The sequence below is a fragment of the Lissotriton helveticus genome, chromosome 8, assembly GCF_964261635.1.
Source record: "Lissotriton helveticus chromosome 8, aLisHel1.1, whole genome shotgun sequence".
In the NCBI taxonomy this organism is placed as follows: Eukaryota; Metazoa; Chordata; class Amphibia; order Caudata; family Salamandridae; genus Lissotriton; species Lissotriton helveticus.
The window spans coordinates 819,258,234-819,278,088 of NC_136069.1; the positions used below are offsets into that span (position 1 = coordinate 819,258,234).

The 19,855-nt window shown below is 39.6% G+C and overlaps 15 non-coding genes across 15 annotated transcripts; all 15 read left to right on the forward strand.

Annotated features, from left to right (window-relative positions):
• The first annotated feature begins 1,368 nt into the window (after positions 1-1,368).
• Positions 1,369-1,440, forward strand: TRNAP-AGG (transfer RNA proline (anticodon AGG)). The gene has a single exon. It is a non-coding gene; the product is annotated as a tRNA-Pro (tRNA).
• A 288-nt stretch (positions 1,441-1,728) lies between these two features.
• Positions 1,729-1,801, forward strand: TRNAV-CAC (transfer RNA valine (anticodon CAC)). Its single transcript has one exon. It is a non-coding gene; the product is annotated as a tRNA-Val (tRNA).
• A 2,208-nt stretch (positions 1,802-4,009) lies between these two features.
• On the forward strand, positions 4,010-4,081 carry TRNAP-UGG (transfer RNA proline (anticodon UGG)). Its single transcript has one exon. It is a non-coding gene; the product is annotated as a tRNA-Pro (tRNA).
• Positions 4,082-4,369: 288 nt separating this feature from the next.
• Positions 4,370-4,442, forward strand: TRNAV-CAC (transfer RNA valine (anticodon CAC)). Its single transcript has one exon. It is a non-coding gene; the product is annotated as a tRNA-Val (tRNA).
• A 2,157-nt stretch (positions 4,443-6,599) lies between these two features.
• TRNAP-UGG (transfer RNA proline (anticodon UGG)) lies at positions 6,600-6,671 on the forward strand. The gene has a single exon. It is a non-coding gene; the product is annotated as a tRNA-Pro (tRNA).
• Positions 6,672-6,959: 288 nt separating this feature from the next.
• Positions 6,960-7,032, forward strand: TRNAV-CAC (transfer RNA valine (anticodon CAC)). Its single transcript has one exon. It is a non-coding gene; the product is annotated as a tRNA-Val (tRNA).
• A 2,205-nt stretch (positions 7,033-9,237) lies between these two features.
• TRNAP-AGG (transfer RNA proline (anticodon AGG)) lies at positions 9,238-9,309 on the forward strand. The gene has a single exon. It is a non-coding gene; the product is annotated as a tRNA-Pro (tRNA).
• A 288-nt stretch (positions 9,310-9,597) lies between these two features.
• On the forward strand, positions 9,598-9,670 carry TRNAV-CAC (transfer RNA valine (anticodon CAC)). The gene has a single exon. It is a non-coding gene; the product is annotated as a tRNA-Val (tRNA).
• A 2,148-nt stretch (positions 9,671-11,818) lies between these two features.
• Positions 11,819-11,890, forward strand: TRNAP-UGG (transfer RNA proline (anticodon UGG)). The gene has a single exon. It is a non-coding gene; the product is annotated as a tRNA-Pro (tRNA).
• A 288-nt stretch (positions 11,891-12,178) lies between these two features.
• On the forward strand, positions 12,179-12,251 carry TRNAV-CAC (transfer RNA valine (anticodon CAC)). Its single transcript has one exon. It is a non-coding gene; the product is annotated as a tRNA-Val (tRNA).
• A 2,145-nt stretch (positions 12,252-14,396) lies between these two features.
• On the forward strand, positions 14,397-14,468 carry TRNAP-UGG (transfer RNA proline (anticodon UGG)). Its single transcript has one exon. It is a non-coding gene; the product is annotated as a tRNA-Pro (tRNA).
• Positions 14,469-14,756: 288 nt separating this feature from the next.
• Positions 14,757-14,829, forward strand: TRNAV-CAC (transfer RNA valine (anticodon CAC)). Its single transcript has one exon. It is a non-coding gene; the product is annotated as a tRNA-Val (tRNA).
• A 2,127-nt stretch (positions 14,830-16,956) lies between these two features.
• Positions 16,957-17,028, forward strand: TRNAP-UGG (transfer RNA proline (anticodon UGG)). Its single transcript has one exon. It is a non-coding gene; the product is annotated as a tRNA-Pro (tRNA).
• A 288-nt stretch (positions 17,029-17,316) lies between these two features.
• Positions 17,317-17,389, forward strand: TRNAV-CAC (transfer RNA valine (anticodon CAC)). The gene has a single exon. It is a non-coding gene; the product is annotated as a tRNA-Val (tRNA).
• A 2,263-nt stretch (positions 17,390-19,652) lies between these two features.
• TRNAP-AGG (transfer RNA proline (anticodon AGG)) lies at positions 19,653-19,724 on the forward strand. The gene has a single exon. It is a non-coding gene; the product is annotated as a tRNA-Pro (tRNA).
• The last annotated feature ends 131 nt before the right edge of the window (positions 19,725-19,855 follow it).

Genomic DNA, 19,855 nt, shown 5'->3' on the forward strand with positions numbered 1-19,855 from the left:
ACTTCATTTGCAGTCACTTGAAAAGTAGGGATTCTCAAATAAATGGCAAGAGGTTGAAACAAATCCAAAGAAATGCATGGCATATCTATGAGTAGGTGTATGCATGTATCCATATATAAAGATAGATAGATAGATAGATAGATAGATAGATAGATAGATAGATAGATAGATAGATAGATAGATAGATAGATAGATAGATAGATAGATAGATAGATAGATAGATAGATAGATAGATAGATAGATATAGGGAGAGAGAGAGCGTTAATATAAACAGAGACATTATTTTCAATCAAGCGGTATTTTCTTTCCTTTAGGAGCAGAATGTTCTGATCATCAGCGCACCAGAATGTAGTGCTTGGTTGGCAAGCATCACATATTGTGATGTGTTAGCTAAGAGTTCCATGTCCTTCAGACTCATATATTCCTCTGTAGTTGTACCTTGGTGATTCCACAAAACATGGCATCATAATCAGCATTCTACTGCCACAGAGTGGACAGAGAAACCATTTAGAATTTCCCTGAAAAAGAAAAAAAGCATACTTAGGCAGAGCTTTGTGGACAGGAAGGACATTAGAGCAAGTGAGGAATAAGCACTGCTTTTGTTAATTTACATAGGCAGAACAGAGACTGCTGGGAAAAGCCTGAAATTAAAGGCACAGAAAATGCCTGCTTCTGGAGAGAACACTAAGAAGCATTGAAAGTTTTTCCTCTGACCCTGGCCACTCTTAAGAGGAATCCTATGATAGTCAGCAGGACCCACCCTAAAAAGGAAGGGACAGCCATTTGGACCCTTTCCACCTTTCCTATATCTCGCCTGATCGAGCCTGATCGAGCGCTGATTGAGCGGATAAGCACATAAGCACATGTACTTCTCATTTTGGGAATGCATTGCTTAGCTTGTTACCAGCAGCTCAGTTATGTTATGATGTTAGAGGCTATGCAAGGAATGCTTTAGTCCTGCATTAGGCAGTTTTTATTGCTTCTTGCATTCAAGAGATAGATAACTAGCCAGAATCTGTGGCCCAGCTATTCACCTTGGCATTCCGATTTGCACAAAGGGAATCAGTATTGGAGAGAAAAGGCAAAATGTGTTTCTTATGTTGTTATGAACAGCTTTTTATTCTTTCTCTTTAGGCTCTAGCCAATGCAGAAATATATAAATAACTGCTGACTTCCTGTAAGACGTGTCCAATGCTGAGACAAAATAAAAGGGGACACTTACAAATGATAGTGCTATCGTTTGAGAAAGGGTAAGTTGACACTGAATTTCCTGTGAATTCACAGACCAAGCATGAAAAAGACCCCAGCATGATCTTCATTGCGGGCTTAGAGCTGGTATTACCTTTTCAGAGGTGAGGGTCTTTCAACGGCTCGTTGGTCTAGGGGTATGATTCTCGCTTAGGGTGCGAGAGGTCCCGGGTTCAAATCCCGGACGAGCCCTTTCATTGGTGCTCTTTTGAAGTATGCATTTCAAAGCCAATATTAATTTTCTCTTTGCAGTAGTGGATGATTATTTGCTAGAGTCTCATGCTTTTAACCTTGCCCTGCCTGAGCAAATAGGAAACATTTCTCTTTAAGCATTTTGCAAAAATGCTGAACTTGCAAGGCATATACAAGCGTTCAGATAGGGCTGTCGGGCAGGTTGCATGAAAGAAATCTAAAACCAGATGCCCTTGGAATAACCTGTTTTGAGCAGTTTCATCACAGAAGAATCACCTGTAGGTATCTGTTTCTGTAGTGTAGTGGTTATCACGTTCGCCTCACACGCGAAAGGTCCCCGGTTCGAAACCGGGCAGAAACACTAGTTATATTGTCTTGGCTGCAATGTTGAGAGTTGCCGTTTTGCATGAAATTGTCCAGGCCCTGAAGATGGGTTCATGCAGTCTCGTTCCAAGAAAGTGAATTCTCTTAAAAACAATAACATAATTGGCATGTGGATGTATCTGTTGATTCACAGACCTCACTTTCAAAAGAGCCCTGCATTCGGTTCAATGCTCAACCAGAACAAGCATTAACTTTGAGAATTGTTGGCACCAACAGGCCTCTTATTTTAGTGGAGTGTTTCTGGTTTTTAAGTGCTGAGGCTTGGGCTCAATTCCTAGATGATCCTTCTCAAGGTGATGATACAAATCCATCGTCACCTTTTCGTTTAATGTCAGAATTGTTTATTTCCATTTGGTGGTGTATGAATGCTTTCGACAGTATGGGGATTTTTTCTAGCCTTGCATGAATAAAAGCATATCACTCCTCTTTATGTATTTTTCTAATACATTTATATTTGCATCTCCTCTCCTAGCATGCATTTTTGACTATCTTACAGGCTGTATATAATAAGTATCAATTCAGGGGCGCTTCTTCTACTCAAATCACAACTGTTCTATCACGACATTGATAAGCAATCTGCATCTGCTTCTGTTGTGTATTGGTTATCATATTTACCTGACGTGTGAAAGTCCCATGTTGGACAGTGCACGTTAACAAAGAAACCAATGATTTTTATTAAAAGTTGTCTTGTGTTTTGGTTACCTTGCATCAGCCAAACCGTGCCAGAGATTACTTCATTTGCAGTCACTTGAAAAGTAGGGATTCTCAAATAAATGGCAAGAGGTTGAAACAAATCCAAAGAAATGCATGGCATATCTATGTGTAGGTGTATGCATGTATCCATATATAAAGATAGATAGATAGATAGATAGATAGATAGATAGATAGATAGATAGATAGATAGATAGATAGATAGATAGATAGATATATATATAGATAGATAGATAGATAGATAGATAGATAGATAGATAGATAGATAGATAGATAGATAGATAGATAGATAGATAGATAGATAGATAGATAGATAGATAGATAGATAGATAGATAGATAGATAGATAGATAGATAGATATAGGGAGAGAGAGAGCGTTAATATAAACAGAGACTTTATTTTCAATCAAGCGGTATTTTCTTTCCTTTAGGAGCAGAATGTTCTGATCATCAGCGCACCAGAATGTAGTGCTTGGTTGGCAAGCATCACATATTGTGATGTGTTAGCTAAGAGTTCCATGTCCTTCAGACTCATATATTCCTCTGTAGTTGTACCTTGGTGATTCCACAAAACATGGCATCATAATCAGCATTCTACTGCCACAGAGTGGACAGAGAAACCATTTAGAATTTCCCTGAAAAAGAAAAAAAGCATACTTAGGCAGAGCTTTGTGGACAGGAAGGACATTAGAGCAAGTGAGGAATAAGCACTGCTTTTGTTAATTTACATAGGCAGAACAGAGACTGCTGGGAAAAGCCTGAAATTAAAGGCACAGAAAATGCCTGCTTCTGGAGAGAACACTAAGAAGCATTGAAAGTTTTTCCTCTGACCCTGGCCACTCTTAAGAGGAATCCTATGATAGTCAGCAGGACCCACCCTAAAAAGGAAGGGAAAGCCATTTGGACCCTTTCCACCTTTCCTATATCGAGCCTGATTGAGCGCTGATTGAGCGAATAAGCACATAAGCACATGTACTTCTCATTTTGGGAAGGCATTGCTTAGCTTGTTACCAGCAGCTCAGTTATGTTATGATGTTAGAGGCTATGCAAGGAATGCTTTAGTCCTGCATTAGGCAGTTTTTATTGCTTCTTGCATTCAAGAGATAGATAATTAGCCAGAATCTGTGGCCCAGCTATTCACCTTGGCATTCCGATTTGCACAAAGGGAATAAGTATTTGAGAGAAAAGGCAAAATGTGTTTCTTATGTTGTTATGAACAGCTTTTTATTCTTTCTCTTTAGGCTCTAGCCAATGCAGAAATATATAAATAACTGCTGACTTCCTGTAAGACTTGTCCAATGCTGAGAAAAAATAAAAGGGGACACTTACAAATGATAGTGCTATCGTTTGAGAAAGGGTAAGTTGACACTGAATTTCCTGTGAATTCACAGACCAAGCATGAAAAAGACCCCAGCATGATCTTCATTGCGGGCTTAGAGCTGGTATTACCTTTTCAGAGGTGAGGGTCTTTCAACGGCTCGTTGGTCTAGGGGTATGATTCTCGCTTTGGGTGCGAGAGGTCCCGGGTTCAAATCCCGGACGAGCCCTTTCATTGGTGCTCTTTTGAAGTATGCATTTCAAAGCCAATATCAATTTTCTCTTTGCAGTAGTGGATGATTATTTGCTAGAGTCTCATGCTTTTAACCTTGCCCTGCCTGAGCAAATAGGAAACATTTCTCTTTAAGCATTTTGCAAAAATGCTGAACTTGCAAGGCATATACAAGCGTTCAGATAGGGCTGTCGGGCAGGTTGCATGAAAGAAATCTAAAACCAGATGCCCTTGGAATAGTCTGTTTTGAGCAGTTTCATCACAGAAGAATCACCTGTAGGTATCTGTTTCTGTAGTGTAGTGGTTATCACGTTCGCCTCACACGCGAAAGGTCCCCGGTTCGAAACCGGGCCGAAACACTAGTTATATTGTTTTGGCTGCAATGTTGAGAGTTGCCGTTTTGCATGAAATTGTCCAGGCCCTGAAGATGGGTTCATGCAGTCTCGTTCCAAGAAAGTGAATTCTCTTAAAAACAATAACATAATTGGCATGTGGATGTATCTGTTGATTCACAGACCTCACTTTCAAAAGAGCCCTGCATTCGGTTCAATGCTCAACCAGAACAAGCATTAACTTTGAGAATTGTTGGCACCAACAGGCCTCCTATTTTAGTGGAGTGTTTCTGGTTTTAAGTGCTGAGGCTTGGGCTCAATTCCTAGATGATCCTTCTCAAGGTGATGCTACAAATGCATCGTCACCTTTTCGTTTAATGTCAGAATTGTTTATTTCCATTTGGTGGTGTATGAATGCTTTCGACAGTATGGGGATTTTTTCTAGCCTTGCATGAATAAAAGCATATCACTCCTCTTTATGTATTTTTCTAATACATTTATATTTGCATCTCCTCTCCTAGCATGCATTTTTGACTATCTTACAGGCTGTATATAATAAGTATCAATTCAGGGGCGCTTCTACTACTCAAATCACAACTGTTCTATCACGACATTGATAAGCAATCTGCATCTGCTTCTGTTGTGTATTGGTTATCATATTTACCTGACGTGTGAAAGTCCCATGTTTGACAGTGCACGTTAACAAAGAAACCAATGATTTTTATTAAAAGTTGTCTTGTGTTTTGGTTACCTTGCATCAGCCAAAACGTGCCAGAGATGACTTCATTTGCAGTCACTTGAAAAGTAGGGATTCTCAAATAAATGGCAAGAGGTTGAAACAAATCCAAAGAAATGCATGGCATATCTATGAGTAGGTGTATGCATGTATCCATATATAAAGATAGATAGATAGATAGATAGATAGATAGATAGATAGATAGATAGATAGATAGATAGATAGATAGATAGATAGATAGATAGATAGATAGATAGATAGATAGATAGATAGATAGATAGATAGATAGATAGATAGATAGATAGATAGATAGATAGATAGATATAGGGAGAGAGAGAGCGTTAATATAAACAGAGACATTATTTTCAATCAAGCGGTATTTTCTTTCCTTTAGGAGCAGAATGTTCTGATCATCAGCGCACCAGAATGTAGTGCTTGGTTGGCAAGCATCACATATTGTGATGTGTTAGCTAAGAGTTCCATGTCCTTCAGACTCATATATTCCTCTGTAGTTGTACCTTGGTGATTCCACAAAACATGGCATCATAATCAGCATTCTACTGCCACAGAGTGGACAGAGAAACCATTTAGAATTTCCCTGAAAAAGAAAAAAAGCATACTTAGGCAGAGCTTTGTGGACAGGAAGGACATTAGAGCAAGTGAGGAATAAGCACTGCTTTTGTTAATTTACATAGGCAGAACAGAGACTGCTGGGAAAAGCCTGAAATTAAAGGCACAGAAAATGCCTGCTTCTGGAGAGAACACTAAGAAGCATTGAAAGTTTTTCCTCTGACCCTGGCCACTCTTAAGAGGAATCCTATGATAGTCAGCAGGACCCACCCTAAAAAGGAAGGGACAGCCATTTGGACCCTTTCCACCTTTCCTATATCTCGCCTGATCGAGCCTGATCGAGCGCTGATTGAGCGGATAAGCACATAAGCACATGTACTTCTCATTTTGGGAAGGCATTGCTTAGCTTGTTACCAGCAGCTCAGTTATGTTATGATGTTAGAGGCTATGCAAGGAATGCTTTAGTCCTGCATTAGGCAGTTTTTATTGCTTCTTGCATTCAAGAGATAGATAATTAGCCAGAATCTGTGGCCCAGCTATTCACCTTGGCATTCCGATTTGCACAAAGGGAATAAGTATTTGAGAGAAAAGGCAAAATGTGTTTCTTATGTTGTTATGAACAGCTTTTTATTCTTTCTCTTTAGGCTCTAGCCAATGCAGAAATATATAAATAACTGCTGACTTCCTGTAAGACTTGTCCAATGCTGAGAAAAAATAAAAGGGGACACTTACAAATGATAGTGCTATCGTTTGAGAAAGGGTAAGTTGACACTGAATTTCCTGTGAATTTACAGACCAAGCATGAAAAAGACCCCAGCATGATCTTCATTGCGGGCTTAGAGCTGGTATTACCTTTTCTGAGGTGAGGGTCTTTCAACGGCTCGTTGGTCTAGGGGTATGATTCTCGCTTTGGGTGCGAGAGGTCCCGGGTTCAAATCCTGGACGAGCCCTTTCATTGGTGCTCTTTTGAAGTATGCATTTCAAAGCCAATATCAATTTTCTCTTTGCAGTAGTGGATGATTATTTGCTAGAGTCTCATGCTTTTAACCTTGCCCTGCCTGAGCAAATAGGAAACATTTCTCTTTAAGCATTTTGCAAAAATGCTGAACTTGCAAGGCATATACAAGCGTTCAGATAGGGCTGTCGGGCAGGTTGCATGAAAGAAATCTAAAACCAGATGCCCTTGGAATAGTCTGTTTTGAGCAGTTTCATCACAGAAGAATCACCTGTAGGTATCTGTTTCTGTAGTGTAGTGGTTATCACGTTCGCCTCACACGCGAAAGGTCCCCGGTTCGAAACCGGGCAGAAACACTAGTTATATTGTCTTGGCTGCAATGTTGAGAGTTGCCGTTTTGCATGAAATTGTCCAGGCCCTGAAGATGGGTTCATGCAGTCTCGTTCCAAGAAAGTTAATTCTCTTAAAAACAATAACATAATTGGCATGTGGATGTATCTGTTGATTCACAAACCTCACTTTCAAAAGAGCCCTGCATTCGGTTCAATGCTCAACCAGAACAAGCATTAACTTTGAGAATTGTTGGCACCAACAGGCCTCCTATTTTAGTGGAGTGTTTCTGGTTTTAAGTGCTGAGGCTTGGGCTCAATTCCTAGATGATCCTTCTCAAGGTGATGATACAAATGCATCGTCACCTTTTCGTTTAATGTCAGAATTGTTTATTTCCATTTGGTGGTGTATGAATGCTTTCGACAGTATGGGGATTTTTTCTAGCCTTGCATGAATAAAAGCATATCACTCCTCTTTATGTATTTTTCTAATACATTTATATTTGCATCTCCTCTCCTAGCATGCATTTTTGACTATCTTACAGGCTGTATATAATAAGTATCAATTCAGGGGCGCTTCTACTACTCAAATCACAACTGTTCTATCACGACATTGATAAGCAATCTGCATCTGCTTCTGTTGTGTATTGGTTATCATATTTACCTGACGTGTGAAAGTCCCATGTTTGACAGTGCACGTTAACAAAGAAACCAATGATTTTTATTAAAAGTTGTCTTGTGTTTTGGTTACCTTGCATCAGCCAAAACGTGCCAGAGATGACTTCATTTGCAGTCACTTGAAAAGTAGGGATTCTCAAATAAATGGCAAGAGGTTGAAACAAATCCAAAGAAATGCATGGCATATCTATGAGTAGGTGTATGCATGTATCCATATATAAAGATAGATAGATAGATAGATAGATAGATAGAGATATAGATAGATAGATAGATAGATAGATAGATAGATAGATAGATAGATAGATAGATAGATAGATAGATAGATAGATAGATAGATAGATAAATAGATAGATAGATAGATAGATAGATAGATAGATAGATAGATAGATAGATAGATAGATAGATAGATAGATAGATAGATAGATAGATATAGGGAGAGAGAGAGCGTTAATATAAACAGAGACTTTATTTTCAATCAAGCGGTATTTTCTTTCCTTTAGGAGCAGAATGTTCTGATCATCAGCGCACCAGAATGTAGTGCTTGGTTGGCAAGCATCACATATTGTGATGTGTTAGCTAAGAGTTCCATGTCCTTCAGACTCATATATTCCTCTGTAGTTGTACCTTGGTGATTCCACAAAACATGGCATCATAATCAGCATTCTACTGCCACAGAGTGGACAGAGAAACCATTTAGAATTTCCCTGAAAAAGAAAAAAAGCATACTTAGGCAGAGCTTTGTGGACAGGAAGGACATTAGAGCAAGTGAGGAATAAGCACTGCTTTTGTTAATTTACATAGGCAGAACAGAGACTGCTGGGAAAAGCCTGAAATTAAAGGCACAGAAAATGCCTGCTTCTGGAGAGAACACTAAGAAGCATTGAAAGTTTTTCCTCTGACCCTGGCCACTCTTAAGAGGAATCCTATGATAGTCAGCAGGACCCACCCTAAAAAGGAAGGGACAGCCATTTGGACCCTTTCCACCTTTCCTATATCTCGCCTGATCGAGCCTGATCGAGCGCTGATTGAGCGGATAAGCACATAAGCACATGTACTTCTCATTTTGGGAATGCATTGCTTAGCTTGTTACCAGCAGCTCAGTTATGTTATGATGTTAGAGGCTATGCAAGGAATGCTTTAGTCCTGCATTAGGCAGTTTTTATTGCTTCTTGCATTCAAGAGATAGATAACTAGCCAGAATCTGTGGCCCAGCTATTCACCTTGGCATTCCGATTTGCACAAAGGGAATCAGTATTGGAGAGAAAAGGCAAAATGTGTTTCTTATGTTGTTATGAACAGCTTTTTATTCTTTCTCTTTAGGCTCTAGCCAATGCAGAAATATATAAATAACTGCTGACTTCCTGTAAGACGTGTCCAATGCTGAGACAAAATAAAAGGGGACACTTACAAATGATAGTGCTATCGTTTGAGAAAGGGTAAGTTGACACTGAATTTCCTGTGAATTCACAGACCAAGCATGAAAAAGACCCCAGCATGATCTTCATTGCGGGCTTAGAGCTGGTATTACCTTTTCAGAGGTGAGGGTCTTTCAACGGCTCGTTGGTCTAGGGGTATGATTCTCGCTTAGGGTGCGAGAGGTCCCGGGTTCAAATCCCGGACGAGCCCTTTCATTGGTGCTCTTTTGAAGTATGCATTTCAAAGCCAATATTAATTTTCTCTTTGCAGTAGTGGATGATTATTTGCTAGAGTCTCATGCTTTTAACCTTGCCCTGCCTGAGCAAATAGGAAACATTTCTCTTTAAGCATTTTGCAAAAATGCTGAACTTGCAAGGCATATACAAGCGTTCAGATAGGGCTGTCGGGCAGGTTGCATGAAAGAAATCTAAAACCAGATGCCCTTGGAATAACCTGTTTTGAGCAGTTTCATCACAGAAGAATCACCTGTAGGTATCTGTTTCTGTAGTGTAGTGGTTATCACGTTCGCCTCACATGCGAAAGGTCCCCGGTTCGAAACCGGGCAGAAACACTAGTTATATTGTCTTGGCTGCAATGTTGAGAGTTGCCGTTTTGCATGAAATTGTCCAGGCCCTGAAGATGGGTTCATGCAGTCTCGTTCCAAGAAAGTGAATTCTCTTAAAAACAATAACATAATTGGCATGTGGATGTATCTGTTGATTCACAGACCTCACTTTCAAAAGAGCCCTGCATTCGGTTCAATGCTCAACCAGAACAAGCATTAACTTTGAGAATTGTTGGCACCAACAGGCCTCTTATTTTAGTGGAGTGTTTCTGGTTTTTAAGTGCTGAGGCTTGGGCTCAATTCCTAGATGATCCTTCTCAAGGTGATGATACAAATCCATCGTCACCTTTTCGTTTAATGTCAGAATTGTTTATTTCCATTTGGTGGTGTATGAATGCTTTCGACAGTATGGGGATTTTTTCTAGCCTTGCATGAATAAAAGCATATCACTCCTCTTTATGTATTTTTCTAATACATTTATATTTGCATCTCCTCTCCTAGCATGCATTTTTGACTATCTTACAGGCTGTATATAATAAGTATCAATTCAGGGGCGCTTCTTCTACTCAAATCACAACTGTTCTATCACGACATTGATAAGCAATCTGCATCTGCTTCTGTTGTGTATTGGTTATCATATTTACCTGACGTGTGAAAGTCCCATGTTGGACAGTGCACGTTAACAAAGAAACCAATGATTTTTATTAAAAGTTGTCTTGTGTTTTGGTTACCTTGCATCAGCCAAACCGTGCCAGAGATTACTTCATTTGCAGTCACTTGAAAAGTAGGGATTCTCAAATAAATGGCAAGAGGTTGAAACAAATCCAAAGAAATGCATGGCATATCTATGTGTAGGTGTATGCATGTATCCATATATAAAGATAGATAGATAGATAGATAGATAGATAGATAGATAGATAGATAGATAGATAGATATATAGATAGATAGATAGATAGATAGATAGATAGATAGATAGATAGATAGATAGATAGATAGATAGATAGATAGATAGATAGATAGATAGATAGATAGATAGATATAGGGAGAGAGAGAGCGTTAATATAAACAGAGACTTTATTTTCAATCAAGCGGTATTTTCTTTCCTTTAGGAGCAGAATGTTCTGATCATCAGCGCACCAGAATGTAGTGCTTGGTTGGCAAGCATCACATATTGTGATGTGTTAGCTAAGAGTTCCATGTCCTTCAGACTCATATATTCCTCTGTAGTTGTACCTTGGTGATTCCACAAAACATGGCATCATAATCAGCATTCTACTGCCACAGAGTGGACAGAGAAACCATTTAGAATTTCCCTGAAAAAGAAAAAAAGCATACTTAGGCAGAGCTTTGTGGACAGGAAGGACATTAGAGCAAGTGAGGAATAAGCACTGCTTTTGTTAATTTACATAGGCAGAACAGAGACTGCTGGGAAAAGCCTGAAATTAAAGGCACAGAAAATGCCTGCTTCTGGAGAGAACACTAAGAAGCATTGAAAGTTTTTCCTCTGACCCTGGCCACTCTTAAGAGGAATCCTATGATAGTCAGCAGGACCCACCCTAAAAAGGAAGGGAAAGCCATTTGGACCCTTTCCACCTTTCCTATATCGAGCCTGATTGAGCGCTGATTGAGCGAATAAGCACATAAGCACATGTACTTCTCATTTTGGGAAGGCATTGCTTAGCTTGTTACCAGCAGCTCAGTTATGTTATGATGTTAGAGGCTATGCAAGGAATGCTTTAGTCCTGCATTAGGCAGTTTTTATTGCTTCTTGCATTCAAGAGATAGATAATTAGCCAGAATCTGTGGCCCAGCTATTCACCTTGGCATTCCGATTTGCACAAAGGGAATAAGTATTTGAGAGAAAAGGCAAAATGTGTTTCTTATGTTGTTATGAACAGCTTTTTATTCTTTCTCTTTAGGCTCTAGCCAATGCAGAAATATATAAATAACTGCTGACTTCCTGTAAGACTTGTCCAATGCTGAGAAAAAATAAAAGGGGACACTTACAAATGATAGTGCTATCGTTTGAGAAAGGGTAAGTTGACACTGAATTTCCTGTGAATTTACAGACCAAGCATGAAAAAGACCCCAGCATGATCTTCATTGCGGGCTTAGAGCTGGTATTACCTTTTCAGAGGTGAGGGTCTTTCAACGGCTCGTTGGTCTAGGGGTATGATTCTCGCTTTGGGTGCGAGAGGTCCCGGGTTCAAATCCCGGACGAGCCCTTTCATTGGTGCTCTTTTGAAGTATGCATTTCAAAGCCAATATCAATTTTCTCTTTGCAGTAGTGGATGATTATTTGCTAGAGTCTCATGCTTTTAACCTTGCCCTGCCTGAGCAAATAGGAAACATTTCTCTTTAAGCATTTTGCAAAAATGCTGAACTTGCAAGGCATATACAAGCGTTCAGATAGGGCTGTCGGGCAGGTTGCATGAAAGAAATCTAAAACCAGATGCCCTTGGAATAGTCTGTTTTGAGCAGTTTCATCACAGAAGAATCACCTGTAGGTATCTGTTTCTGTAGTGTAGTGGTTATCACGTTCGCCTCACACGCGAAAGGTCCCCGGTTCGAAACCGGGCCGAAACACTAGTTATATTGTTTTGGCTGCAATGTTGAGAGTTGCCGTTTTGCATGAAATTGTCCAGGCCCTGAAGATGGGTTCATGCAGTCTCGTTCCAAGAAAGTGAATTCTCTTAAAAACAATAACATAATTGGCATGTGGATGTATCTGTTGATTCACAGACCTCACTTTCAAAAGAGCCCTGCATTCGGTTCAATGCTCAACCAGAACAAGCATTAACTTTGAGAATTGTTGGCACCAACAGGCCTCCTATTTTAGTGGAGTGTTTCTGGTTTTAAGTGCTGAGGCTTGGGCTCAATTCCTAGATGATCCTTCTCAAGGTGATGATACAAATGCATCGTCACCTTTTCGTTTAATGTCAGAATTGTTTATTTCCATTTGGTGGTGTATGAATGCTTTCGACAGTATGGGGATTTTTTCTAGCCTTGCATGAATAAAAGCATATCACTCCTCTTTATGTATTTTTCTAATACATTTATATTTGCATCTCCTCTCCTAGCATGCATTTTTGACTATCTTACAGGCTGTATATAATAAGTATCAATTCAGGGGCGCTTCTACTACTCAAATCACAACTGTTCTATCACGACATTGATAAGCAATCTGCATCTGCTTCTGTTGTGTATTGGTTATCATATTTACCTGACGTGTGAAAGTCCCATGTTTGACAGTGCACGTTAACAAAGAAACCAATGATTTTTATTAAAAGTTGTCTTGTGTTTTGGTTACCTTGCATCAGCCAAAACGTGCCAGAGATGACTTCATTTGCAGTCACTTGAAAAGTAGGGATTCTCAAATAAATGGCAAGAGGTTGAAACAAATCCAAAGAAATGCATGGCATATCTATGAGTAGGTGTATGCATGTATCCATATATAAAGATAGATAGATAGATAGATAGATAGATAGATAGATAGATAGATAGATAGATAGATAGATAGATAGATAGATAGATAGATAGATAGATAGATAGATAGATAGATAGATAGATAGATAGATAGATAGATAGATAGATAGATAGATAGATATAGGGAGAGAGAGAGCGTTAATATAAACAGAGACATTATTTTCAATCAAGCGGTATTTTCTTTCCTTTAGGAGCAGAATGTTCTGATCATCAGCGCACCAGAATGTAGTGCTTGGTTGGCAAGCATCACATATTGTGATGTGTTAGCTAAGAGTTCCATGTCCTTCAGACTCATATATTCCTCTGTAGTTGTACCTTGGTGATTCCACAAAACATGGCATCATAATCAGCATTCTACTGCCACAGAGTGGACAGAGAAACCATTTAGAATTTCCCTGAAAAAGAAAAAAAGCATACTTAGGCAGAGCTTTGTGGACAGGAAGGACATTAGAGCAAGTGAGGAATAAGCACTGCTTTTGTTAATTTACATAGGCAGAACAGAGACTGCTGGGAAAAGCCTGAAATTAAAGGCACAGAAAATGCCTGCTTCTGGAGAGAACACTAAGAAGCATTGAAAGTTTTTCCTCTGACCCTGGCCACTCTTAAGAGGAATCCTATGATAGTCAGCAGGACCCACCCTAAAAAGGAAGGGACAGCCATTTGGACCCTTTCCACCTTTCCTATATCTCGCCTGATCGAGCCTGATCGAGCGCTGATTGAGCGGATAAGCACATAAGCACATGTACTTCTCATTTTGGGAAGGCATTGCTTAGCTTGTTACCAGCAGCTCAGTTATGTTATGATGTTAGAGGCTATGCAAGGAATGCTTTAGTCCTGCATTAGGCAGTTTTTATTGCTTCTTGCATTCAAGAGATAGATAATTAGCCAGAATCTGTGGCCCAGCTATTCACCTTGGCATTCCGATTTGCACAAAGGGAATAAGTATTTGAGAGAAAAGGCAAAATGTGTTTCTTATGTTGTTATGAACAGCTTTTTATTCTTTCTCTTTAGGCTCTAGCCAATGCAGAAATATATAAATAACTGCTGACTTCCTGTAAGACTTGTCCAATGCTGAGAAAAAATAAAAGGGGACACTTACAAATGATAGTGCTATCGTTTGAGAAAGGGTAAGTTGACACTGAATTTCCTGTGAATTTACAGACCAAGCATGAAAAAGACCCCAGCATGATCTTCATTGCGGGCTTAGAGCTGGTATTACCTTTTCAGAGGTGAGGGTCTTTCAACGGCTCGTTGGTCTAGGGGTATGATTCTCGCTTTGGGTGCGAGAGGTCCCGGGTTCAAATCCCGGACGAGCCCTTTCATTGGTGCTCTTTTGAAGTATGCATTTCAAAGCCAATATCAATTTTCTCTTTGCAGTAGTGGATGATTATTTGCTAGAGTCTCATGCTTTTAACCTTGCCCTGCCTGAGCAAATAGGAAACATTTCTCTTTAAGCATTTTGCAAAAATGCTGAACTTGCAAGGCATATACAAGCGTTCAGATAGGGCTGTCGGGCAGGTTGCATGAAAGAAATCTAAAACCAGATGCCCTTGGAATAGTCTGTTTTGAGCAGTTTCATCACAGAAGAATCACCTGTAGGTATCTGTTTCTGTAGTGTAGTGGTTATCACGTTCGCCTCACACGCGAAAGGTCCCCGGTTCGAAACCGGGCAGAAACACTAGTTATATTGTCTTGGCTGCAATGTTGAGAGTTGCCGTTTTGCATGAAATTGTCCAGGCCCTGAAGATGGGTTCATGCAGTCTCGTTCCAAGAAAGTTAATTCTCTTAAAAACAATAACATAATTGGCATGTGGATGTATCTGTTGATTCACAAACCTCACTTTCAAAAGAGCCCTGCATTCGGTTCAATGCTCAACCAGAACAAGCATTAACTTTGAGAATTGTTGGCACCAACAGGCCTCCTATTTTAGTGGAGTGTTTCTGGTTTTAAGTGCTGAGGCTTGGGCTCAATTCCTAGATGATCCTTCTCAAGGTGATGATACAAATGCATCGTCACCTTTTCGTTTAATGTCAGAATTGTTTATTTCCATTTGGTGGTGTATGAATGCTTTCGACAGTATGGGGATTTTTTCTAGCCTTGCATGAATAAAAGCATATCACTCCTCTTTATGTATTTTTCTAATACATTTATATTTGCATCTCCTCTCCTAGCATGCATTTTTGACTATCTTACAGGCTGTATATAATAAGTATCAATTCAGGGGCGCTTCTACTACTCAAATCACAACTGTTCTATCACGACATTGATAAGCAATCTGCATCTGCTTCTGTTGTGTATTGGTTATCATATTTACCTGACGTGTGAAAGTCCCATGTTTGACAGTGCACGTTAACAAAGAAACCAATGATTTTTATTAAAAGTTGTCTTGTGTTTTGGTTACCTTGCATCAGCCAAAACGTGCCAGAGATGACTTCATTTGCAGTCACTTGAAAAGTAGGGATTCTCAAATAAATGGCAAGAGGTTGAAACAAATCCAAAGAAATGCATGGCATATCTATGAGTAGGTGTATGCATGTATCCATATATAAAGATAGATAGATAGATAGATAGATAGAGATATAGATAGATAGATAGATAGATAGATAGATAGATAGATAGATAGATAGATAGATAGATAGATAGATAGATAGATAGATAGATAGATAGATAGATAGATAGATAGATAGATATAGGGAGAGAGAGAGCGTTAATATAAACAGAGACTTTATTTTCAATCAAGCGGTATTTTCTTTCCTTTAGGAGCAGAATGTTCTGATCATCAGCGCACCAGAATGTAGTGCTTGGTTGGCAAGCATCACATATTGTGATGTGTTAGCTAAGAGTTCCATGTCCTTCAGACTCATATATTCCTCTGTAGTTGTACCTTGGTGATTCCACAAAACATGGCATCATAATCAGCATTCTACTGCCACAGAGTGGACAGAGAAACCATTTAGAATTTCCCTGAAAAAGAAAAAAAGCATACTTAGGCAGAGCTTTGTGGACAGGAAGGACATTAGAGCAAGTGAGGAATAAGCACTGCTTTTGTTAATTTACATAGGCAGAACAGAGACTGCTGGGAAAAGCCTGAAATTAAAGGCACAGAAAATGCCTGCTTCTGGAGAGAACACTAAGAAGCATTGAAAGTTTTTCCTCTGACCCTGGCCACTCTTAAGAGGAATCCTATGATAGTCAGCAGGACCCACCCTAAAAAGGAAGGGAAAGCCATTTGGACCCTTTCCACCTTTCCTATATCGAGCCTGATTGAGCGCTGATTGAGCGAATAAGCACATAAGCACATGTACTTCTCATTTTGGGAAGGCATTGCTTAGCTTGTTACCAGCAGCTCAGTTATGTTATGATGTTAGAGGCTATGCAAGGAATGCTTTAGTCCTGCATTAGGCAGTTTTTATTGCTTCTTGCATTCAAGAGATAGATAATTAGCCAGAATCTGTGGCCCAGCTATTCACCTTGGCATTCCGATTTGCACAAAGGGAATAAGTATTTGAGAGAAAAGGCAAAATGTGTTTCTTATGTTGTTATGAACAGCTTTTTATTCTTTCTCTTTAGGCTCTAGCCAATGCAGAAATATATAAATAACTGCTGACTTCCTGTAAGACTTGTCCAATGCTGAGAAAAAATAAAAGGGGACACTTACAAATGATAGTGCTATCGTTTGAGAAAGGGTAAGTTGACACTGAATTTCCTGTGAATTCACAGACCAAGCATGAAAAAGACCCCAGCATGATCTTCATTGCGGGCTTAGAGCTGGTATTACCTTTTCAGAGGTGAGGGTCTTTCAACGGCTCGTTGGTCTAGGGGTATGATTCTCGCTTTGGGTGCGAGAGGTCCCGGGTTCAAATCCCGGACGAGCCCTTTCATTGGTGCTCTTTTGAAGTATGCATTTCAAAGCCAATATCAATTTTCTCTTTGCAGTAGTGGATGATTATTTGCTAGAGTCTCATGCTTTTAACCTTGCCCTGCCTGAGCAAATAGGAAACATTTCTCTTTAAGCATTTTGCAAAAATGCTGAACTTGCAAGGCATATACAAGCGTTCAGATAGGGCTGTCGGGCAGGTTGCATGAAAGAAATCTAAAACCAGATGCCCTTGGAATAGTCTGTTTTGAGCAGTTTCATCACAGAAGAATCACCTGTAGGTATCTGTTTCTGTAGTGTAGTGGTTATCACGTTCGCCTCACACGCGAAAGGTCCCCGGTTCGAAACCGGGCAGAAACACTAGTTATATTGTTTTGGCTGCAATGTTGAGAGTTGCCGTTTTGCATGAAATTGTCCAGGCCCTGAAGATGGGTTCATGCAGTCTCGTTCCAAGAAAGTGAATTCTCTTAAAAACAATAACATAATTGGCATGTGGATGTATCTGTTGATTCACAGACCTCACTTTCAAAAGAGCCCTGCATTCGGTTCAATGCTCAACCAGAACAAGCATTAACTTTGAGAATTGTTGGCACCAACAGGCCTCCTATTTTAGTGGAGTGTTTCTGGTTTTAAGTGCTGAGGCTTGGGCTCAATTCCTAGATGATCCTTCTCAAGGTGATGATACAAATGCATCGTCACCTTTTCGTTTAATGTCAGAATTGTTTATTTCCATTTGGTGGTGTATGAATGCTTTCGACAGTATGGGGATTTTTTCTAGCCTTGCATGAATAAAAGCATATCACTCCTCTTTATGTATTTTTCTAATACATTTATATTTGCATCTCCTCTCCTAGCATGCATTTTTGACTATCTTACAGGCTGTATATAATAAGTATCAATTCAGGGGCGCTTCTACTACTCAAATCACAACTGTTCTATCAAGACATTGATAAGCAATCTGCATCTGCTTCTGTTGTGTATTGGTTATCATATTTACCTGACGTGTGAAAGTCCCATGTTTGACAGTGCACGTTAACAAAGAAACCAATGATTTTTATTAAAAGTTGTCTTGTGTTTTGGTTACCTTGCATCAGCCAAAACGTGCCAGAGATGACTTCATTTGCAGTCACTTGAAAAGTAGGGATTCTCAAATAAATGGCAAGAGGTTGAAACAAATCCAAAGAAATGCATGGCATATCTATGAGTAGGTGTATGCATGTATCCATATATAAAGATAGATAGATAGATAGATAGATAGATAGAGATATAGATAGATAGATAGATAGATAGATAGATAGATAGATAGATAGATAGATAGATAGATAGATAGATAGATAGATAGATAGATAGATAGATAGATAGATAGATAGATAGATAGATAGATAGATATAGGGAGAGAGAGAGCGTTAATATAAACAGAGACTTTATTTTCAATCAAGCGGTATTTTCTTTCCTTTAGGAGCAGAATGTTCTGATCATCAGCGCACCAGAATGTAGTGCTTGGTTGGCAAGCATCACATATTGTGATGTGTTAGCTAAGAGTTCCATGTCCTTCAGACTCATATATTCCTCTGTAGTTGTACCTTGGTGATTCCACAAAACATGGCATCATAATCAGCATTCTACTGCCACAGAGTGGACAGAGAAACCATTTAGAATTTCCCTGAAAAAGAAAAAAAGCATACTTAGGCAGAGCTTTGTGGACAGGAAGGACATTAGAGCAAGTGAGGAATAAGCACTGCTTTTGTTAATTTACATAGGCAGAACAGAGACTGCTGGGAAAAGCCTGAAATTAAAGGCACAGAAAATGCCTGCTTCTGGAGAGAACACTAAGAAGCATTGAAAGTTTTTCCTCTGACCCTGGCCATAGGCAGAACAGAGACTGCTGGGAAAAGCCTGAAATTAAAGGCACAGAAAATGCCTGCTTCTGGAGAGAACACTAAGAAGCATTGAAAGTTTTTCCTCTGACCCTGGCCACTCTTAAGAGGAATCCTATGATAGTCAGCAGGACCCACCCTAAAAAGGAAGGGACAGCCATTTGGACCCTTTCCACCTTTCCTATATCTCGCCTGATCGAGCCTGATCGAGCGCTGATTGAGCGGATAAGCACATAAGCACATGTACTTCTCATTTTGGGAATGCATTGCTTAGCTTGTTACCAGCAGCTCAGTTATGTTATGATGTTAGAGGCTATGCAAGGAATGCTTTAGTCCTGCATTAGGCAGTTTTTATTGCTTCTTGCATTCAAGAGATAGATAACTAGCCAGAATCTGTGGCCCAGCTATTCACCTTGGCATTCCGATTTGCACAAAGGGAATCAGTATTGGAGAGAAAAGGCAAAATGTGTTTCTTATGTTGTTATGAACAGCTTTTTATTCTATCTCTTTAGGCTCTAGCCAATGCAGAAATATATAAATAACTGCTGACTTCCTGTAAGACGTGTCCAATGCTGAGACAAAATAAAAGGGGACACTTACAAATGATAGTGCTATCGTTTGAGAAAGGGTAAGTTGACACTGAATTTCCTGTGAATTCACAGACCAAGCATGAAAAAGACCCCAGCATGATCTTCATTGCGGGCTTAGAGCTGGTATTACCTTTTCAGAGGTGAGGGTCTTTCAACGGCTCGTTGGTCTAGGGGTATGATTCTCGCTTAGGGTGCGAGAGGTCCCGGGTTCAAATCCCGGACGAGCCCTTTCATTGGTGCTCTTTTGAAGTATGCATTTCAAAGCCAATATTAATTTTCTCTTTGCAGTAGTGGATGATTATTTCCTAGAGTCTCATGCTTTTAACCTTGCCCTGCCTGAGCAAATAGGAAACATTTCT